This window comes from Macaca fascicularis, chromosome 1 (assembly GCF_037993035.2).
Source record: "Macaca fascicularis isolate 582-1 chromosome 1, T2T-MFA8v1.1".
Taxonomy (NCBI): Eukaryota; Metazoa; Chordata; class Mammalia; order Primates; family Cercopithecidae; genus Macaca; species Macaca fascicularis.
In genome coordinates, this window is record NC_088375.1 from 16547349 (window position 1) to 16564777 (window position 17429).

Below are 17429 nucleotides of genomic sequence, written 5' to 3' on the forward strand. Positions count from 1 at the left end.
CCTGAGAAGTCGACCTGACGTGGTCTAAAAACCTTTGTTGGCCAGCAGTGGTGGCTCATGCCTGTAAGAAGTTGCAGTGAGCCAAGGTAGCGCCATTGCACTCCAGCCTGGGCAAGAATAGTGAAACTCCATCACACACAAACACATACACACACACTCTGGCCAACATGGTAAAAGCTCGTCTCTACTAAAAATACAAAAATTAGCTGGGCATGGTGGTGGGCACCTGTAATCCCAGCGACTCAGGAGGCTGAGGCAGAAGAGTGTCTTGCACCTGGGAGGCAGAGGCTGCGGAGAGTGGAGATCGTGCCACTGCATAGCCTGGGCAACAGAGCGAGACTCCATCACAAAACAAAACAATAAGCTTTGTTGTTTTAAGCAGTGGTCTAAACCCTAGCTGTGCACCTCAGAAACTTAAAACTGAATTTAAAAGTGAATTTCCAACATCTGTATTTTCCTAAACTGCCCCAGGTAATTCTTAAAAGCTATGAAGGGGTGAGAACTTCAATGTAAGGGAAACTTGAAAGCCATATTCAATAATTATTATCATGTAATCATCACCTTCATGTCTATTTCAATGAGAGGGTAAAAGTTCTCTTGAGCATGGCAGTGTATACTATAGAAATGTATGACTCAGTCATGCACCTCACCTCTGTTCGCCTGCCTGGGTTCCCCCCCAGCAGTCCCTCTCATTTTCTTGTGTAGCCTGTAAGGGCTAAAATTTAGGTTTGCTGTGTGTTCAGACAAAATGAGGAAGCTGGAGGAGTCCAGGTGAAGAGTTGACCGCAGGAGCTTAGGTGCAGACTGAAAATACAATTTAGTTTTTTTTCTATTCCTTTGTCTGTTGTTTAGGAGTTTAGTATGTAGGATTGTTCCTTGGTATGATCTGCCTGCCGGACCGTACTATTTTTAGGCACTACACCACACAATAGGTTTATAAAGAGGCTATTGAACCTTTTGAGGCTGCTGTAGTCTGTCTGACAAGGGCCGAGTTACAAGGAGGCTCCCCCACCTCACAGTTCAGGCATGTAGGATTTTTATTGTTTTTTCTTTAGAAAGCATCTGAATAGCTTAAAAATACAGTGGTTTGGCAGTCTGACAGGTGATGCCAGATGTCTACACAGCTCTCCTTCCATGCCCGGGTTCTCTAGACACAGCCTCGCAGGTGTTTGTTAGGTTGCTAATTTTTATTTTTTTCTCCTTTTTAAAACGTGCTAAAATGTGCAGTTAGTGGTGTTAAGGGGAAAAAAGTGCACATGTGAAGCATTTTCTTGTTTGTGGGTCTCTGTCCTCTGTCTGATGATTTGTTTTATTTGCTGAGGGGATCCCCTTGTCCAGATCTGATTATCAAGTGAACTAAACAGTCAGTAGTAAACCTTTATTATTTTACATTTGTTTTTAAAATGGCAATAAGATCTTGTTGTCTTCTAGTCTACTCTTGGAAATATGCATCAGTACATTAGGGTGAAAAAGTGTTAGGTTATTAACAGTTGCAATGGGAAAAAAAAAACTCTCGTTATAAAATAATGTGATGCCTTTAATGTGTCCACATAATAGATTGGGTATTATTTATGATTCTTTTCTTCCTTTATTCTATCTCCTTCCATTAAAATGCTATAATAATAGGCAGTGTATTAGAATTACTATGTAGCTTTGACTTTTTAAAGCACGTATCTTTATGCAGATCATCCCCAAACTAATTTTCATCCAGGCAATTAGCCAAGTAAAGATTTTTCTTTAGCTTAGGGAGGGGATAGACTCTTAAGTTATCTTTGACGACTTCATAATTAATATTGAATATACTTAACTCCTTTCTGCTGCTGTTACAGACGCATGCGTCTCCTTGGCATTCAAAATGTGCAGTTGACGTATCTGCCACTCTGTAAGGACAGGCCTGGGCAGTCTTGCCAAGGGCAGCATTTTGGTTTTCCTAACTACATTTGGGCCATCTTCCCCATTTCTCCTCATTGGTACTTCTCCAGTGTCTTCTGCCCTCCAAAACTCCTTGGGGATTTGTTGGTGATCTCCGCAACTTATCCATATTTGATGCCATATTTACTTGCTCAGGGCCTCTCAGAGCAGCTGGCGCAGTGAGACCCTTCAGGTGGTTGGCTTTATGGCTTCCTCTTTACCTCTGGCCCTGGAAGAGGTTTAGTAATCACTAAGCCTGCATATCAAGAGTCACCTGAGGCCTTTGCTGAAGTACCCATGCCCAGGCGCATTCCACACGCTGCCCTGTGTATCCCTCTCTCCTGCTCCTGCATTTTGACTCAGTAGGTATAAGCTGGGGCTGGAAAGTGGAATTCTCTTTCATCAAGACCATTCCCATCAAAGCCTGGCAATGATAAGTAACTTATCCAGAGTCACTCTGGACAACCTGCCAGTCAAAGGTAAAAGAGCATGTACTCTACTTTTGTTTTCTATCTGTAGAATAGGAAAGGACCAACAGGCTCATTAGACTGTTCATCCTGGACACAGGCAAATGGCTATTTTGCTCATTAGTGTTTCATTTCCTGTTACTAGGGGTGGGCATTGTGTGTGTCTCCCTGTGATAGAGAAGGACATCGGATGAACATGTGATCTGTGTATCCAGCTCCAGCCCAAAAGGTAATGAAAATGGGATCCAGTTTGTGGTTTTATATATGGAAATAATTACGTTAATTGCAGGTACACATCAGGGGCCAGTCGGAATCTGGCACGAGAATGTCCAAAATGTAGTCTTCTGGTCACATAGTGACAGATACATATTTGCAAACCCATTTAAAATAATCAAAAGCGGACTTCCTGAAAATTTTCCTGAAACTTTGTTCTCTTTTACCAGGATACATAATGATAAGGAGTTGGGAAGAGAGTTGAGAAAGATGCTGTAGCCATTTGTATCATTAATCAAAAAGGTCTAGGAATTCATATTATTTGACGGACTTTGTCTTCTATTATCTTTATCAGTTGACGTGGAGATTGCAGTATACCTCCCCAGGAACTGGTAGATGGTGGGAATGTCTAAACCAAATGACTTTTTATGTACGTGAGCAAATGTGTAAGAGTCATATCTGTCTGGAACATGGTAGGTTCTTAGTAAATATTTGAATGAAAGCTTAATGCTTTAAGAAAAGACTCCTTTAATGTCTACTAAAGTTCTAGCTCAGGATACTGTAGTGTTTTTATTTACTTTTTTTCCTCTTCATGAAAATCTAGACTGTTAAAATCCAGTATTTTTAGTAGATAATTTGCGTTTATTTATTATCCAAATTTTACATCTTGGTGTTTTTCCGGCATTGGAACCTCTCATGATTCTGTTCCACTGCGAGAAATTATATGCACTTAGAAGCTTCGATTTCTGGTTCATGTTCTTGTTAGAACTTCTCAGTTCATGGCCCAGGGCTTTGGGACTGCTGTGTCCTGGTCTGGCCATTGAGGCTTGTGAAGGCTGAGGCCTCTGGGCCTGCCTCTCACATGCAGAGGAGGCAGGTGAGAGCTGGAGGGCCTCCCTGCTGGGCAAGGTGACCAGTACGCAGCATTTTTCTTCCCGTGAGGATTAAACAATCACTGAGAAACCTTCCTATGTCTAAGGAATTATGCTTTCTTAAAGGAATCTTTAATAAGTAGTCAACTTGATGAGCAGATGATCCAAAAAGATGACTCTGAATTAGATTTTTTATTCCCGAGGGCTTTATTAAATACCAGTGTAGTATATGAGCAACAGGGCATAGCAGCTTCTTTCAAGTGATATTATTGGTTAAATCAATTGCTAATACCATACTACTGATTTCTTACTAATGTTTTGGTGTAGGGCTGGTAGCTGGGGATGTGGTTTGGGATAGGAGATGGTTAAGCCATTTTATCCTAATAGCTGATGGACAGGAAAATGGGATTGCCGGCTGCCATGCTACTACCAACTCACAGGGAAAACTGTTTTTAAAAACACAAAGGACGTTTCTTTACTGTCAAGAAAGGACTGGCCAAGGGCTATTTCTGTTCTTAGTTAATTCCTCTGTGGGCCCTGAAAGTCCCACAGTTCTGTGTGTGAGAGAGATAGCAGATTAGGCAGGGATCAAAAATCAAGAATGAATTGAGGGGAACCGACAGGAAGGAAATTTGTTTCCAGACTGATTTGCTGGTGGGTAGGTATTATTACTCTTTGTGAATCATGGAACTTTTATTTCCTTGATGAACAGATAGTCAATTTATATCTGCATTGAATTAGCTTATAGTGGAAACATTGTAGCTTACTCTAACAATAGATCAATTTATTTATTTAAAGTAATATACACTAATCTTCATTTACTTATATTTCAAAGCAAGGCTTCTTTGTTTTATAGAGTAACCTATTAAAAGTAATATATATTACATATATACTATTCGTATAGAAAGAAAGAAATAAAATTTCCTCAATTGTCGACACCCAGTGATGAAAACAAAATTTTGGAGAATTGTCTTCATCTTTTTTCTGTAAATATATGGTTATGTCTGTGTATGTATGTTTGTGTTATATTCTGTTGATATACTGCATATACAGTTTAGTGGGCCTTTATTAAAGTACGTTTCATTATTTCATGGTCTTTATAAATAGTATTTTGATGCTAGAACATATATATTTATTTTACAGGAGTTGGCACATTTCTTTTCAAGAACACAGACTTGGGCAAAGGGAGGTTTACACTTACTGCCTGTGCAGTTCCCAGGCTTAGTGCTCGTGACTGCAGAACCTAAAGCACCCTATGTGCTGGGTCTAGCTGGAGCTGATTGAGTTTATGTTGTTATTTGTTCATATTGGAAGCATCCCTTCTGTGTTAAGATGTAGAAGAAAAAGTTTATTAAATGGGACACTGGTGCCCTATGATTGAGCTCTGCATAGTGAAAATATTTACTCAGTCTGGCTGACTTCTAGGATAATCCCTGCTACCCCATGGGCTGGCAGGAAGGAAGCTGAGCTCTGGCTTCCTGCTGGGCCTAGAGTGCTGATGTCTGGGGTTGCTGGGGTAAATTCAGACATTCTTCTACTTTACATAATTGAGATCACCCACCCACCAGTGCGATGAGGACTCTAGAGTGTGAAATTAACACATCAAGTGAATTTTATATCATGGTAGCCTTGGGCTGGTTTTTGCAAATTAAATTTTTTGCCTCAGCCCCGCAAAAGCAGTATTAATTTAGTACTGGTGAAACCAAACTTTTTCCATGACACTTCTACCCTGGGACATGAGAGGATTGTTTTATACTAGGATAGTGAGTCTTACTGAATAAATTGTTCTATGTTTGGTAAAAACTACTGTTGACTAAAAGTGATTACCCTCATAAAACTTGATCCACATGGTGTAGAAATTTAAAGAAAATATGCATAAAAATGAAGATTTAGGATCACGCATCAGCCAGGAGAAATGCCAGTTAGTTCTTCCTGAAGACTTTTATGGGAGATAACTCATTAGTTGGGAAAATTTTAAAAAAATTTTTTTGGGGGGCACTGAGAATGGATCTCTCTCTCAGACTTAGTTGCTTTAACCAAACTCACTAGCTGAGTATGTGACAAGAATGCCACTTAGTAAAGTACAAAAATAAATATACTCATCGTGGGAACCGGAATGCCAACCTTTTCTCAGTGCCATGTTCCCTGCCTGAAGGTAGACAGAGGTCTGCAGGTTGCTCCGCACATTTGCCATAAGAAGTGGGGCAGGGGATGGGGCACATTTACCATCAGAACCAGGGAGAGAAGTGAGTTGAACAATTACTGGCTCCAGACAAGGACTGCCCAGGAGAGGACTCCCCGTCTAGTGGCTGAGGGTCCTTCTCCTCTGGATGCCAAAATTTCCTCCAGGATCCTTTTTTCATGTCCCCAGTTCCTGACCAAAACTCTGTTTAATTATGTTTTGCCATTAATTAGGGTACAGTCAAATCTTACAGACCTCGAGGCTTCTTGCTCTTTGAAGTTTAAATCTCAGTGGGTTATCTTTTCTCCTCATTCCAAGCTGTCTGGGGAGGTTTCAGTGTGTGAGATAAAAGCCTATGGCAACTGGCTTTCCAGGTAGGGTTCTGTTTGAACAATGCAGCTACGACTTGTCACTGTTTCGAGTAAGGCTTTTGTTTTGGCTAACTTTCCATACAGACGCTGCTTTGATAACGTGGAATAATGATCCTTATAAAAATAATGTCTAAGTGTTTTAAATGTGTGATTTATCTATGGACTGGAGATGTTACAGTCAGTTCATGCTGGTACAGGGTGTTCGACTTGTTGACACTTCTCAGCACATGCAATGTTTCATTTAGCTGACAACCTTTTGTGTCTTCACTGTGCCAGGTATCTTGTTAGGCAGGGCGAGACAATACCACATTGACTAGGTTTCTCTGATTTCTACATCCTCAGTCTAGTGGGGTAGATAAGCATGTAAACAAATAATGATAATGTTGGGTTATATCTCTCAGAACACAGAATAGAGCAAGAGCTGTGGCTTGCCTCGGTAAGAACACATGGAAGTCACAGTAGCTGGAGGGGAAATATTCTTTGGAATATTGGAATTTTCGAAGTGCCTGGAGTTTGGGTTAACAAGAGTGGGAGAGGAAACTCACTGACTGGGAATGGAAAGACCGGTCGAAGTCATTGTTCGGTGGGGCTTGATGTGTTGTGCGGTTAAGATAGTAAATGATTTGCATAGAAAGAAACACAAGGAGATTTTTTTGTAACCTTTGACCAAAGTTAAACACCTACCGCTGCTGTGTGTGGCTTCCACTATTGAAAAGTGCCTAAACTCTCAAGAGTCCCTCATCACTTATCTTAATAGAGAGACCGATAACCACATTATGGGGTGTCTTAGGTAGAAGCGAATACCATAAATGGAGCCCAACCCCTGGCAGGCATTCACTGTATGTTGTATCTTCCTATTTGTCCTATACACCTGCTGAATCTGTGATAGCAATGAGACCAACTCCACAAACATTTTCACCATAACCTACAGTGGATTGCACTGGCGCTGTGCGGTGTCAGCGTCTCGCCTCCTAGTTCAGTATTTTATTAAGCTGCCCTCATGCGTTTTTGTTAATCCTCTTTTGCTCACAGGACACAGGTTAAAATTTACCTTTGTTGGCTGTGGGATTTCTTCCGCATGGCTTCTCTCTGTCTGTTGTCCCAGAGCTGGCCTGTGTCTCCTGGTCCAATGGATTGCCTCCATCCTGAAAATCTCAAAGATTGCAAAATCCTTGAGATTTTGATACCTGACTCTAAAAAATAGAGGGAAATTAAATGAGCTTTCAAAGAAGTGTGCTTTAACTTTCCCTGGGTAAATTGTCTTATCTTTTTGCAGACTTGAGTCTGACCCCAGTGTTCACTACCTTGGAGCTCTTCCATCTTTTTTTTTTAAAACTGTTTGTATAAGAGAGGATAAGATCCCTAGTTTTACAAAGCAAAGTTCAAAGATTCTCAAGTGTGATTGATAACAGCTCCCAAAGACACATAATTTCTTTTGGTTTTATCTTGTTTCTGTCTCTGTTAGTTTTTCCCAGATGACACACTTATCTATCTGGTTTCTCCATATCTGAATGGGGTTTATGTGCCATTGATAGCTGCCTTTTGAGTTACGTGGATTTTGTTTCAATCCTTGTCTATGCAACATCAGAGTACATTTGTGGAATTTATCATCTGGTGTGTTAAACTGCACTATGGCCATACCTTGTCGCTAAAGGGAGAGAAGAAGTTTTGGGTTCACTCTTTCTTTTAAAAATATAGTTGAGATAATTATTGGTTATCTTTAACTTAAGCAACAGCAGCGGCAACAACAGAAAACCTGACATGCCAACAGATGAAATAGATGTTGGGTAAATTCGAGGGGCAGGGGCTGCCAGCAAAACCCTTGATGAGAGAAGCTTAGTTGAGTTCAGTTCATTCCTCTGTAAGTTTTGTAACAGGCAGGAAGGTAAGCTTTTATCACGGTGTACACATTAAATTTCTTTAAACAGCTTAGTGGATCCTGAGTTCTTGCTACAGATATTTCAGAATGTGTGCACTCATGTTATCTTTAGCAGTAATGTCATCTTTGAGGAATCCTGTGTTAGCTCTTCGTGGCTCTCACCAAGTTTAGGTGATCCTTGAACTGTTGACAGTCTTCTGGGTTAACTGGCTTGTCGTCTCTGCAGAATGCTATTCAAGGACATTGTTGCAATGTGGAGGTTGCTAGGGAAGCAACTTTTTAGTTAATACCCTTGTGAGCTAATACCTTTGTGATGGATAGATTTTTTTCTGTAATAGAGAATTTGCAGAATGGTTTTGTTTAGAAATGTTGTATTGTGCTTTCTAGGACTTAGAATGTAGAGTTCTCTATCTCCTGCTGTTCTGTCCTTTCATCCTTTCATTTATTTAGAATTTCCAAAGACTGCATAGGCTCTGTGGATCTTTTTTGAATCTGCTGATTTTTCTGTGAAGCTGATGTCATGGTCTGGACCTTTACTCTTACATATGCTAATTATTAGATTACATTTGGCTGTTGAGGCTTTGTTAGAGCGGGCTGAAGAAAGTGGATTGTTTATCAGCTGTCTGCTTTGTCTTAGACTTGGTGATACTTCAGTGAGAGCCTCTGTGTGGTGGAGCAGCTGGAGGTTCTTCTCTCTGTTAATTAGGCATTTGGTTATTCTGTCTTGAGGAATTCTGGTTAGAAGTACACCTTGGGGAACCTGACTTCTCACTCCAGCAGGAGGTGATAAAGATCAGGCTGGGGTTATACTGCCCCGGGTTGGCTTTAGGGGGGCAAAGCATGGCATTGTAAATAGAATTACATTCAGACTTAGCTCCACAAATACCTGCTCTCCCACTCTGGCTTCAGATTACCGGTAGAGGTGGACTGTTGAGTCTGAAACCTTTTTTCTGTTTAGTTTTGGGCACGGGAGTGGTGCAGCTGAAAGATAAATAATGTTTGGGTGGTTTCATTTGTTCGAAAGAAGAGTCACTTGTTTTCTCAGAACTACTGAGAGTAGTGATGTGATTTAGAACCTAGAGGTTTTTCAGATGTTTGTATTGTAACTGATTTTAAAGTAAAAGCCTCTGCCAACATTGAATAATTAATGTCCATAACTTTGTAAACTCAATTTCTTGTTTAACTTGTTTGCTTTTGTTCCATGGACAGTTATTGTAAGGAAGCAAGCCAAATACGTTACAGAGAGAAAGGGACATTTAATTTTGCTAATTACAGACACAAATGTATGATGCGCAGATTCTTTCACTTAGAAATTCATTGTTGGAAGTTATTTCCTTATTGTTATTTTGATAAAAAATAATTGTACCCCTTTTAGCCTGTTAGATAAAATTAAACCAAGAAACTCCGTGGAATGCCTGGGAACAACACCCAACTTGCCAGCACAACAGCTGCAAGGCCAGGGCGCACACCAATCACGGCTGATGCAGATCCCATTTCTAGAAAGAAAACATCAGCACGTGTGTGATAGCGTCAAGATATGTGTGCGTTACATAAATATTGCTCTCCAGTTAAAATAAGTGGTTGTTTCATCTTCGTGACACCAGTGTTCTTGCAAAAGCAAACTGAAGGGAAATCTGCATGGTACCCTGAGAAAGAATAAAGGGAACTATTTTTAGGGTAGCATTGTGGAAAGACTTTTCCTGTTGAAGGCTTTGGAATTTGAGAGGCTGGATAAAGTAAGTTTGTTAAAAATAGGACTTTAAATGTAAATATTTTATTTCATAATCCCTTCTTTTAGCGCAGCCACTTAACCATATCCTTTCCTGTATGAGCATTTCTCCTTTGTATTGTGTCCTGTTATTGAAGTTTCAGACTGTCCAGCCACTGATGTGCTATGTCTCTCTTATAGATTGTTCTCCATTTGTCCTTCTCTTCTGGTTTGCTCTGACGACTGCATTTAAATAATTCTAGTGCTTGTTAACATTTATCTCAGAGACACAGACTGGAGATGAAGACAGAAATTTAAAACCAAATGTATCCATTTTGATTCTTAATAGTTACTCTGGTGGAAAAAATAACTTTTTAGAGATTGAAACCAATGTTGTGGAAAGATGTGTATGTTAATCTTGCCTCCTGCAGTAGTTTATAAACGTCCTGGAGTCAGGGCTCATGCCTTAGATACTTCTCATTGCCTACCCTGGGGCCTTGCTGCTTGGTCAGTTCTTCATGCTTAAATGAAAGAATGAACATGGGTTATCAGAATTTTCATTTTGTTGATGGGTTTTATGTTCTTTATGAGAAAATTTGTATTGATCACTTACAGATGGCTCACCTCTGTAATGAATATAAATATGTTTTTGTACTCTTGGAGTTTGTCTGACAATGGAGATAAATATTCACAAACTACAGAAAAGGCCGATTTTTAAAATGAGTTTTATGGTAGAAGAGGATTTAGATATATATTTTATAAGGAGAAGAAAACATTAAATGGATGCTCAGGGGTAAGAGTATAAATATAGGAGACAGTCGAATAGCTAAATCCTCTATCTAAATCCTGTGCTGGCTCCTTGCCTCCTGGCAGCCTGGCCACTTTCCACGTGTAGCTGAGACCAGAGACAACGTGTCACATAGTGATATGGGCAAGAGACAGGAAACAGGGAAATACTGGGTAGAAGAGGGCAGTTCCCCAACAAAGGCCCCACCCCCAAGCCTGGAAACCCACGGCCCTAAGTGGGAACAGGCATTCCTGTTTTCATGCTCAAGTGTTGCCTTTTGGCCCACTACATGCCCCATCCTGTACCCATATAAACCCCAAACCCCAGGCTCCATGAGCAGACGGGCAGATGAAGAGAAGAGCAGAAGGGCAACAGAACAGTGCAGCAGAGGAGAGACGAGGAGGAGCATCTGAACCTCAAGAGAAATTTGGCTAGGGACTGTTGGGGAGGAGATCAGCCACTGGATGGCCAAACTCCAGAGGAAGATTATCTTCCTACTCTACCCCCTCTCCAGCTCCTCATCCATCCTGCTGAGAGCCACCTCCACCACTCATTAAAATCCCTGAATTCACCATCCTTCAAGCCTCTGTGTGACCTGGTTCTTCCTGGACCCCAGACAGGAACCCGAGTACCAAGAGGGCACTGAGCTGGTTAACACTTAGGCCGTTTGCAGATGGCAGAGCTAAAAGAGCACTGTAGCCTGCCCACTGGGGCTTTGGGAGTCGCAGGCACCCACCCCAGATGCTACTGTGTGGCTGGAGCCCAAAAGAGCTCACCCTGGTTCCTGCACCTGCCCGAATGTGTGCTCCCCCATCCATAAGGGGTGCCACCCCCCTGTCGCACATCCAGTGAAGGCAGTCAGGGAACTCTTCTGTTTCAATTGTAGTGTCCATTTTATGGTGTTAAAATACAGGAATCTGCTTTTTATTTCATTAATGTTCTCTCTTTTATACCATATTTGCTAGATATAATCCTTTCACTTAAGCATTCTTTGATTCAACAGATGCTTATTGGCTGTGTGTGGTGGTTCTTGCCCATAATCCCATCATTTTGGAAGGCCAAGGCGGAGTTCAAGACCAACCTGGGCAACAGAGCAAGACCCCAACTCTACAAAAAACACAAAATTAACCCGATGTGGTGGCACACGCTTGTAGTCCTAGCTGCTTGGGAGGCTGAGGCAGAAGGATCCCTTGAGCCCCAACTATGATTGTACCACTGTGCTTCAGCCTGGGCAACAGAGGGAGACCCTTTCTCTGAAAAAGAAACAAACAGAAAACAAATATTTACTAATTACTTAGTCTGTGTCAGGCAAGTTACCCGTTCTGTAAGTCAGTGAGAGCTGCCAATCTCCTGATTTCAACCTTCTACCTAAGAATTAAGAAAAACCTATAATGCCTGGTAAATGCAGGATATAAGCATATTGTCGTCAGTATTAATAAAAGCTGACATTTAATCACTGCTTGCTCTTTGTGAGGTACTGGACACTAAATACTTGATATAAATCTAACCCTCTCTGGCTTAAAAACTTACTGTTCTCAGCTGGGCGTGGTGGCTCACGCCTGTAATCCCAGCACTTTGGGAGGCCTCCCGAGGTGCCTGAGGTCAGGCATTTGAGACTAGCCTGACCAACATGGTGAAACCCTGTCTCTACTAAAAATACAAAAATTAGCCAGGCGTGGTGGTGTGCACCTGTAATCCCAGCTACTCAGGAGACTGAAGCAGGAGAATGGCTTGAACTCAGGAGGCAGTGGTTGCAGTGAGCCGAGATGGCACCATTGCACTCCAGCCTGGGGGACAAGAACGAGACTTCCTCTCGTGGGGAAAATAAATAAATAAATAAATAACTTTATTGTTCTCATGGAAAAGTTAAAATTCCTTGGCCTGGCTTTTAAGGCTCAACTCGTCAGCTAAACTATCACTCTGGCTTTAGCTTTTTAGAAGGCTTTTACAGTTCACAGGAATCTGAATCATTTGCTGCAGCACAGCCCTTCAGCCCTGCTGCTCTGTGGGGCTGTGGGCAGCCTGGAGCGCTCTGCCTCCTCCCTCTGCTGAGGCTGGAGGGTCTTTCCAGGCCTTCTTCTCACCTCCCCCACTGGGCTCTCTCTCCTTCCTGGAAGTTCCCACCGCTCTTCTTGGGAGTACTACTGCTTTGTCAGTTTGACATATTGTCCTTCGTTTTTTAAGATTTTTCAAAATCTCCTGGCTCATCCTCAGTTAGTTCGTTGCTACACTAGTTTGTTATTAGGCTTCCCCAGTGAGCATGGAGCAGTAAACCTACTAGTAGCCAATATTCCTTAGATACTGGGTGTTGAAGTTGTGAGAACTCCTCTCTTAGTTACCCCTTTTCTCTTACAGATGGAGAAAGAGCTGGTTCCGGGTCATATAATAAAAACAACTGATTTTAGGGGAACATGGCAGACGGGACTAAACCGGTGTTTTGTGGTTTTCGTTTTTTGGTTTTGGAGTGCCTATTAGGTCCCAAACACATGCATTCTATTATCTCATCTAATCTTCCTATCAACCCTACTGTTCGCTTCGTTAAGTCTTTACAGATGAGAAAACAGACATAGAAACGCACAGTAGTTTGTCTGGGGCCACCTAGTAGCTAATGGATGGTGGGAGGAGGATTCCCATTCAGGCTTGACTTTTTTCCAGTCTTTGCTGTTTTCACTCCTGGTTGGTCTTTACCTGTCTCCTCACTCCCAGTCCGCTGGTTCTGTTTCATTGTCCTCAATTACATTCTCTGCTTTAAACCAGAACCTAGTGAGTTGACTTAGCAATACCTCTTCCATGTTGCTCTTCCCCCTTTTTTCCATTTAAAATATTCTTGAATATTTTAATAGTCTTTACTATTTTAAATAACAGTTTGGAAAGAGGACTTTAGTGTTTCTGTTTTATAAAGCCCACGCACCTCTCAAGTTTTCTGAATGCGTCACCTCCCCCAGGGGAGAGGAGTTGCCAGCCTTGGTTCTGTTGTCTGCATTATGAAGACAGTAGTGTTGGATACCTTTAAATGAGATTAACGTTGCTGCTACTGCTGCTGCTGCTAATTTTGATCATAGTAGCAAAAACAGCCACAATTATTAATGCTCCAAAAGGCAGAATCAGCTGTTTTTCCAAATGTTGTTCTGATTTATGTAATAGTGTTTAACTGCTTTTCTGGTTGAAAATATTGCTGCTGTCAGGATTATTTGTTATATAAATGAAGGTGGCTGCACAGACTCTTTGGTTGGCAATCCTATTTGCTTATGTTTAAGCTATCCTTGTATTGAAATTTCTATATTGGTTTGAAAATAGATAGTAATTAAGTCTGACTTGTGGGTGGCTGGATAAGAACGTTCATATTTAAAATACTGAGAAATGCAAATATTTGACTAGATATAATGCCGCCATACATCCTGCACTAGATCATGGTTACTTACACCTTCTGTTGAGCTCTTAGACAGATGGTCTTTTGAGTAATGAACACTCTCCTTTGAATACACCCTCCTTTGTGCCATTTGGTAAACTAATGAAGTAGCATTATTAATAAGTATTTCGTGCAACAACCACAACAAAAATCTGAAATGGATGTGGGTAGTTACAGTTTAGAAAAATTTTGAGTTCTGTCTTACAGATAGTTAAGTGTGTAATCCCTCTTCAGGCATTTGATCAGCTATTCTCTATTTCTACACAGAAATGAAAAAGAAATTCACTGTCACAGTTGTCACCATCGCACTGTATTTATTAAGAGTCCCTGTCTGTGGGTGACCAGGCTTCAGAATGGTTGTAGAGCACCATTCTTTTTGCCTGCTGGTTATTATAATCTAAGGCAGCAGTGGTACAGTCAATTAGCAACATAAGCAAAATAAAAATGATCAAGAAAAGTAATATTGACTAGTGATTTTTATGACAAAACTTGAAATGTAAGTTGGATCAGCAGATTTTTCAATTTCAGAAAACGCTTAGTTTTTCCTCCCTTATTTGTGCCTCAGATTCCTCTCCTCAATACCCCCCTCCGCCAATTTTAGGTGAATAGTGGTACCCTGCCTCACTTATTTATAATCATTAGGGAAAAAGTGTCCCACTTACGGAAATTTCCCACATAATATGAGCTCCCGTCAACATCAGATAACATGCTGATTTCAATCACTTTGTGTGTTAACAATTCTTAAGAGTTTTCTTACACTACCTGGCTTCTTCTCTACCAACTGCTTAGTGGTGAGCTTTAATTTTATATACCTTTTCTACAACCTTGAGGATTTGGCTTTCAGATCTCCTCTTTGGGATTAATTAGAGAAAAGCACTGGGAAGAGTGACAGGCAGGTTGGAAAGGATAACAGTGTAAGACTAGGAACATCTGCAGTCCTAAGAGGAAGAAAGGTGGGTGGTCAGAGGAAGGTCCTGTGTCAGCTAAAAGGAGTGCACTGGAAGTGAGGGCAGTGGAATGGGGACTTTGCTGGCTGCTCCTGTCACCTCTGGTTGGGGGAGACCTCACTTGAGTTGTGTGGAGGACAGGGTGCTGGCGGTGCAGGCCCAGCATGAAGGCTCCGTGTCCCTTTTGGTGTGCAAATCCTGACCAGTAAGAGGAAACTCCTTCTTCTGTTTCCCAGGTTATTTCTTGCAGAATCCCCTTTTTCAGTGTTATTCAAGCCTCTGGCTGTACACCAGCCCCTTGGGCTCTCCAGAAGCTTCTGCTTCTTCCTGCACAGCTGGCCTTGGCCTTTCCACTTCTGGACCTCATCTACCACTTGCTTTCCTCCCTTGTCCTTGCATGGATCCTGCTCGCCGTCCCTTCATGTCTTTACAGAGGCTGCGTCCCCTGCCTGGATCCATGCCATCCCTCTGTGATGTATTCTGTCCTGTCCTCATGGTTGGTCTGGGCTCCCTCTGTTCAGGGGAGCTCAGTTCCTGTTGGATTGGAGTTTGCAGTTTACACTACCCCCCAGGCTGTGGGAGGCCTTGCAGTGTCCCTCTTTTCACTACTCCTGCAGTGCTGGGTGTGTTATCTGCCTTCAGGTAGGGGTGTTAGTATATATTTATTGAAAGAGTAAAAGAATGAAGTATATTTATTGAATTTTTTAGTACATATTTATTGAAAGAGTAAATGAATGAAGTACATTGAACTTACCATTGTTTGGGTTTGTAAAACAAATATTTTGTCTTCCATGAGTCTTAGTATTGTGGGAAGGTGGATACTAAACAATAAAGACACTTTGGGTTCCACACTAATAATGAACTGAGACAAGTATGTACAGAGGTTGGAAGCAGAAGGAGGTGGGAGGTTGGAAGCAAATGGAGGTGGCGAATACGGTTGTTTGTAGTCTGAGAATATCCCCTAGGGAGTCAGGGTGGCTCTTCAGCTGTGTTTGCTTATCATACCAAGCCTGCCTCTTGGGAGCTGCAGAAGGAAGCCATACAGTTCTCGAATCTGTGCTTTATAGAATCCATTAGAACCCTTGGAGATTTGGGCTCTGCCTCCAGCACGTTCATGATTACTATAGTAATCATACTAGTGTTTTTCTTTTACTCAAGTAATTGTAGAAGAGCCTGTCTGTAAAAAGTGGATTATGTAATTATTTCTCTAGAAAATTGGCTTTCTACTTGTTCTTGGGATTAGTGTTTGAGAAGACTGGGAATCACGTTTTGGGACAGCCCGTTGTGTGTCAGGCCACAGTGTGTGCTGTTGTGTACCAGGAGGCCACCTTTGCACAGCACAGACCTTGAAGCTGCGGCTGAGAACAGTTTCTTGTGCCTTTGTCACTGCATTCCCAGTCAGCCACACCCAGCAGGTTAGGGATCTTTACTCATGTTTATTATTCTGAAGAAGACTGCTTAAAGCTTGAGGGATTTGGAAATGAGATATGTACTGGGTGAGATAACGTTGGCTAATCACTTATCAATAGGAATTGTTTCATTAACCGCTGTAGAGGCCTCTGAAAGTCTTTGAATAATTTAGGATTTGGATGATAGCAATGCTGGTGTTCTTCCCTAGATTGGTAATTTTCAAACTTTTTACTTTTTATCACTCTTATCTGCCCTACCCTGCCCCCATCCAGCCCCCACCCCCAGCCACAGTGATCCACCCTTGAATAGAATGAGACCTGTGATTCTGCCCCTAGGGCTTTCCTGATTGTTACATGGGACCACCTTACCCCGAAATGGTTATTTCATCTTGGGAGGGTTGCCTTCCCATATCCCAGGGCCACTCAGACGTGATTTGGGGAGGACCTGTGTATACAGACTCCTCCCTGTTACTTATCCCAGCTGCTGTGTGTTCTGCATAAAAAATACTGGATTTGTTTTGTCAGGGGTAGGGGGCAAGAGTTAGTTTTATTTATTATTTATTTAAAATTCTGTTTATTTGGAGAGATATATTCACACTGTCTAAAGCATAGCCAGCGAAAAGTTCTTCCCCACCCTCTGCCCGCCATCCACTTCCTTAACGGTATTACTAGTATTAGCAGTTTATTTGTATTACTGGTTTCTTGTGTATCCTTTCAGAGATTTCTTTTGCACAGTCAAGCAGGTACTGATTTACATTCTACAATTTGCCAGTGCTCTATCACGCTTTAACGTGGCCAGCTGTTCCTTCTACCTGCAGTGCCTTTGCCTCTTCTCTCCACCTGGCAGACCTCCTCCTCATCCTTGAGGATCTGATAGTTCGTTTCTTCTGAGAAGCCTTCCCGACCAGCCCCACCCTGACAGGTGGCTGTTTTCTTCTTGATGCATTCATAGTGCTGTGCAGTTACCGCTTTCACTGTATCGCTATCAACATGTCTTAATGCATGTGTCTTCCCTTTACTAGACTTGTTTTTAGGAACTGAGCTGTTGTATTCCAGAATGCCGACTGTCCTACGCAGTTCCTGAAACAGCCTAGACATTTAGTCAATGAACAGAATGAACTGTGTTCATTAGTGCACTACTTTGTGTTTTTTTGGTGGAACTGTGTTCAGTTTGCCACGCAGAGTAGGTTAGAGCGTGTCTGTGATTACCCCAGGCATCTCTTCAGAGTCGAGTGCCATGTTGTCTGGTACCCTGTGTGCCATCATTTAGTGCC

The 17429-nt window shown here is 41.8% G+C and overlaps 1 protein-coding gene across 15 annotated transcripts in view; it reads left to right on the forward strand.

Annotated features, from left to right (window-relative positions):
- Positions 1-17429, forward strand: part of SIPA1L2 (signal induced proliferation associated 1 like 2) — a 232349-nt gene that overhangs the window by 68215 nt on the left and 146705 nt on the right. The window contains exon 3 of one of the 15 annotated variants that reach the window (XM_073996200.1): positions 2524-2607. The exons of the other annotated variants lie outside the window; for them this stretch is intronic. The gene's annotated coding sequence lies outside the window, so the exon portion shown is untranslated. The remainder of the gene's footprint in view (positions 1-2523; positions 2608-17429) is intronic. 15 annotated transcript variants of the gene reach the window in all.